A 6,519-nucleotide genomic window follows, 5' to 3' on the forward strand; every position below is an offset into this window, starting at 1 on the left:
CACGCGCACACCTTCTCTCTCGCACAGTGGCGGACAAATGAATGAAATAAGAAGAAGGGCTGCCGTGCCATTATTACACAACTGCTGTTTTTGGTATCCTGATCTTGGACCACCATCAGCTGTGCGTGTGTGTGTGTCGCCGTCACTCACCGTGCGGCCGCTGGAACCGGAGCGTCCTCCCCGGGCCCCCCTGCGTCTCGGTTCCGTCTTGCGTAATCGCCGCTCCGTTCATCCTTCAAATCTATTCCTGGCGGATCGTGTGTGTGTTTGTGTGTGTGCGCAGCGTGTGTTGAGGCAGTGTGTGTGCATGTAGCATGTACGGACTGTGTGTCCCTGCCACTCCGCCGTTGCCGTGATGGTGACTAGATGGACGCAAGTCGCAGCCTGCCTGATAGTCCCTAAATAGCTGCTGTTCCTCCTCTTCAGTGTGTTCCGTCTGGTTTAGTGTATCGTCAGCTGGCCGGTCACACACACACACGCATGCATACATATGCGCAGACACGCCGCCGTCTGCGTCAAACCAGTCCTCCAGGTTTAACCTCTCTCACCGCGTCCTTCTCTGACAGTGAACTGCACACACCAGTCACTCAGCAAATAACTGTCCCATCATCCGCCATGCCTCTCTCCTCTTTATTTGTCCTGTCCTGCGTGCATGGGTGAAGCAGAGCGTCCAGTAAGTGAGCAGAAAGTCTGACTTATTCATTGTTTTGTTCCCACGAAACAGTCACAGCAGAACTTAAAGAGCCACTCCACCCATATCTCAAAGGTCACTTTACTAGATAAGGATGCGGACAGTCACCAGCAGCTGAGTAATACGTTTTCCTTATCACCAAGGGCTGCACAGTAACTTCTATGTGTAAACATACTATACTCCTTTCCAACTAAACTGATGAGTTCCCTCAGCCAGTTACAATTTAGACTAAGTTATACATGCATTTACGATAATACACAAGGAAACACTGCAAATTTAGTTTCTCTTTCCCTTGTACATCAAGACGCAAAAGATAGTCAATAGAGCATGATGCACCATATGATTACATTGCCCAAGAGCAAACAAAATATTTAACACTGATCAACCTCAGCAGTAAAATGCTGGCTGCATGCTACATCATCATTAGTATAGCATCCACTAGCTGTCTGAATTAAATCAAGCTTTAAGACTATTTCAGATGTTTTCATTGTACAGTTCTACTATTTAAATCTGAATACTTCTTTCTCACACACCCACATCTGCTGGTTAAATGTATGAGTGTATCAAGTATGGGTCTTAGCTTCATATCTTTCAGATTTGTCACATTCTGTGGCAGCAGTGATTAAAGGGAGTGTTGGGAGGAAGGTTTCCAAAGGTTGAAAGCACGTTGATGTGTTAACCTCATGACTGGTCTTCATGTCTGGAGTTTGCCTCCCACACTTGACATAGTTTAAGCAGTGAGTTAACTAACTGGGGCGATGTGCTACCTTACAAGCTAATGACTGCTGTCTGAGGAGGTGGATGAAGAAAACACTTGTTTGCTTGACTTTTTATACCAATCGTCACCTCATTTTAACCATGACCACAGTGGTTATTGTCATAATCATGACAAAAGTCTCTTGGCCTTAACACAGAAGAAGTTCTGACCACGAGAATTTCTGGATAACCAAGCCAAATCACAAAACGTTGCACACTTCATCAGTATTTTGTGGCTTTTTAATTGTGTAGTTTAGAAAACATCTGGTTTTGTGAGTCCTGCAGAATTATGGAGGTGCAGAACTGATTTGCTGGAGTAAACAAGAGGAAATGTAGGATTTGTAACACCAGGTGAAAATGTCAAAATGACTGCAGGCATACTATGAGTAAATTATTAGATATTATATTATTATATGATCATGCTGCAAAGCCAAACGCTTCATGTCCTGCAGCATGAGACACAAGTGGAGAATGGTGCACTGCTGCAGCCCACTGCACTCAGTGTCATAAAGGGTATAAGATAAGTGTTTTAATGTTTGGCCGTCACTACACGGAGACTTTTGAAAGTATTCAAAAAAGGAGAGAACTAATTCTTCCTCTTACAGATGGAAAGTTGAATAGTGAAATAAATGGCTTGTGGACCATTTTATTTACGTACCACTTTTGGCTACAGGGGTCGCTATCCTTCTTCTTTTTTTAAAATCTTTACTGAAGGCTTTTACAACGAGGACCTAACCAAGAAGGCAGAAAATGTACTGAGCAAAACTTAATGTGGTATCTTTAGCTTAGCATAAATACTGGCAACAGCCAGCCTGTGAAGGTAACATAATCTTCCTATAGCATCATTAGGAGGCTTAGTAGTAACACTTTTTTTTTGCTGCATTTGATTTATCCGCAATACTAGTCTTACTTTCACTATGAGTTTTCCAGTGGAGATTTCGCATTTGACATTGCGCTTGCCACTGAAATGGTTCGAAGTATGGTCTGATGATGGGGTCCTACACCACAATGGTGTAGATGGATGGGTTTCCAATGTCATTTAAATCCAGTCATCATGAATTTGCCTTAACCCTACTTTTGATTACACTTATTCCAGAGCCCTTGAACATCACTGGACCCTTAGTGACAAATGAAGACGACAAATTCATTGACATTCATGGCACATTTTATTTATGTCCCAGTTAAATTCAGTTGAGTTCAATTAAAATTTATCAAAATTACTTTAAGAAACCTGAAACCCCCAGAAAAAGCACAAAGGCACAGATGGCAAGAAAACCCTTCAACAGGAAGAAACCTTGAGCAGAAGCAAGCTCTTATACGAGGGTCATTCCGCTTGAGTGACAGAAAAAATGTAGAGGGTGGGACAGAAGAGAAGGGAGGAGTGGAAGAGAAGCAAGCAATTCTGCTCAGTGCACTGTGGGAAGTCCCCCAGCAGCCTAGGCCTATAACATTATCACTAAGTGAAGGTTCAGGGTCACCTGAGCCAACTGCAATCATAAGCTTAATCAAAAAGGAAAGTTTTAAGCCTAATCTTTAAAGTAGAGAGAACTGGAGCCTGAAAGGTGACGGTCAAAATCTCATTCTACTTTTTGAAACCACAAGTAAGCCTGCACTTTGAGAACAAAGTGTTCTGTTAGGCTAGGGTAATGTAGTACAATGAGGTCTTAAAGATCAGAGAGTTTGGTCATTAACAGCCTTCTATGTAAAGATTCTAAAATATATTCTAGGTGTTAGAGGGAGCCACATGAATGGCATGTCCAAAAGTTTCCCAGCAGAACGTTGTATTGTCACACAAGATGGTCAATGTGATTTACATCTCCTGTCAGCGGTTTTAATGTTGAGGCTGATCGGTGTACCAACCACCAAAACAAATTCCTTGTATGTGCGAACATACTTTCCAATGAAGACATTTCTGATTTTGATAATTTAATTCACAGTTTTTGGTAAAATCTTGACTTGTCCACCACGCACCCACTCACACCCATCCACACACACGCACAGAGGAACCAGTGGAGGTCTGTTCAGGATATGCGTAGTCCATGTTTATTTATTAGTTGTTGACAGTCTGGGTTAGTTTGTCAGATACAGTACAGCGCACAATGCAACAAGCAGGTACAACATCAGCACACCTCAATATTGCAGTACAACCCCCCACCCCTCCCATATATGTGTGTGTGAGTGTCAAACCCCACTACTCCCCTCCCTCCCACCCTCCCTCCCTCACCCTACACACACACACACACACACTGTACACAGTGGCCGCCCTACCATCTTCACTGTAATCTTGAACGTCCCTGCTGGATCCTGTGATACTGATACATTTCATGGTGCTGATCCTCACTACGTATGACAACACTGACCGCGTCATCGTAACTGATAGTAGCACTGTTGTGGTTGTTAGCAGTATTGTTAATATTTATACCTACATTTTTTTTGTCTTTATTTTTAATTTTTTTCAGTTTTTATATTGTCTTTTTTCCCCCCAACATGTTCGTATGTATAAAAGAAGGCTGCAACAGAGACAGACGGACAGGGCTTTACAGACAGTCAGCAGTGGTGTCGGAGCAGAGAGGAGCATGGTCGAAGCCTGGGAGACGTTCAACAAGGCAACAAGACGAGGATGTAGATTGAAACTTCGAGAGATGAAAGAGGGAGGACTGTTTTGTGTTTCTTTTATCCTTGGGTCAGAAGTTGTGTGTATGTAACCATATACTGATGGATTTGATTCCTCTGAGCCACTGAGCTCCATGGTAATAATAGCCTCACTGTTGCGCTGAGTGCCATGTTCCTTCAATACCAGGGACATATCCACCGTAGTTTATTGGGGCACTAATCTCACTAGAGAACTGGAGAAGCTGGAGAAATCACATCCATCACCACTAAAGAACCAAATGTGGATTGATCTGCTCTCTACTCAGTTTGACTCATCAGGCTCGTCTCTACAGTCCCTCTCTGCTCCACGGACATTAAAAACAAACTTCAGCTCTGGGTCCAAACACACAGGAACTCCCTGGTGTGTAATCATTCGTCACATATTTTGTCACACTGGGTTTGTCCGGCACGGCTGGAGCAGCACCTGCAAGTGCAGCCTTACTGTCACTCAGAGGAAACAAAACAAACCCTCCAAGCAATAAGACTGATTTACAGTGCTGGTCCATCGGTGGCTGCAGAAGACATCAATGCGCCCTCACTCGTGTCCATTAAAACAGCTCTGCCTTGGTGAAGTGTATAAATGTAACATTTATGACATAACTTCTTAATAATCAATATTATCTGTTGCATCTCTAAGCGCTATAAATAAACGATGAAGGGGCGGGTGTCTGTTCACTATGATTCTAGTCTTCTCTAAACGTCTCTAAGCGACACGAGAGGAAAACTTAAGAGGAGACGATGGTGGGGTTGTATGATACAAATCTTACAGCGCAGCGGCGCTGCAGTACAAAATCAAACGGAGCAACGGATAATAAAAAAATTACAATTTGATCATCTTATAAAAGAAGCAATGGAAATAAAAAATGACAATCTTAAGGTTCTATTTACATTCAGAGAATGAAAACATCTGATTCTCTATTTCTGTCAACTTTCTCCTCCTCCTCCTCCTCCTCCTCCTCCTCCTCCTCCTCCTCCTCCTCCTCCTCCTCCTCCTACGTTTCTGTCCCCTCTGTCATTTGTCCTCCCTCGCTCCTTGAGAGGGTCCGTTTTGCTACAGAGGACCGACCCTCATGGTGTCTCCACTTTATGTATTCATCAGTATGTTAGTGTGCATGGTGTGTGAGTGTGTGTGCATAGGAGTGTCTTTCTGTCTCTGATCGCATTCTACAGCAGTCCTGAAAGTATCGGTGGGGGAACAAAGATTTCTGAAGCAGCTGTTTTGAAAATTGTGAAATCCAGACGATGCATTCCCACTATAGAAGCCCACCCCCTGTTCAGTGCAGGACGCATTTCCGCGAAGAGTGGGACATAAAATGATGCTGATTTAGGTGATGAAACATGACTTATTGTCACCACAACTTATAAAACACATGCAAATGAAGAACTTATTGTATCCAGTTTAGCAACACACTATAAAGTGCGAAAAGACAACCGAACTTCTTATTTTTCAGCCGCTGTTCTCTGTCAGATTTATGAAGCTGTATCTCCTTGCATGTGTTTTATAAGCTGCACTGCTCTCAGGGCCACTGTATCCTGGTTCTGCAACACACGATGATGATGGGAGAACAACGAGTGCAAGGAGAAATGACTGACAGGCAGAAAGTGGGAGGAGAGATGGAGGAGGCTCAACTGGATTCTCTTAAGGCAACAGATTTCTCCTCGCTGCAGGTCAATGGGCAGGGACGGAGAGCGTGACACAATCGCACACAAAGACATAGTCACACTTTAAACTCATGTGCTAAGCATCAACTAAATGATTGAGGAATGCCCCAGGCCAGCATGCATCTTAGATTTGGGAGCTCTGACACGCACGTCAATAAATATCAAAATCATTCCCAGACGCATGCACACAGACAAATAAATATCCTGAAAATGAAGACACAGAGCGGTGACCTTTGAAGTGAAACAATATAAGTGATATCGATGACATTTATATGAAGAAATGAATATAACCATGTTCATAAAACAAGATGAGAGTTAAATGCTGTAACAAGATGAAAAGGTGTGGTTGAGACGTTTTGGTCATAGATGATCATCACACTGGCCGCCATCTTCCTCTCCTGGGCTGAGATGCACCAGCTGTTCTTAAATTCCTTGTCTAGGCCTCTGAATTGTTGTTTTTATTCATGTGAAAGTCAAATCCTACATAAGAATTAGGTTTGTACGGTGCAACCCACAGCTGAACTCCGTAAACAGTTCTGTTATAACTGGATAACTTTGAACTTATGAACAGCTGGTGCACCTGCCTCCTGTTCTCCACCTCTCTCTCTGTCTTCTCTCTTACAGAAGAATGAAAGGCCATCTGATTATATGGATTAAGAATTTGCTTGTAGTTGTGTTTTGCATGTGTGTGTGTGTGTGTAAACCTGGAGTAGAAAAGGCAAGACATCCTGTAAACAGCTTCACTGCATAAACATGTG

Source organism: Chelon labrosus (genome assembly GCF_963514085.1).
Source record: "Chelon labrosus genome assembly, chromosome: 10".
Classification (NCBI taxonomy): Eukaryota; Metazoa; Chordata; class Actinopteri; order Mugiliformes; family Mugilidae; genus Chelon; species Chelon labrosus.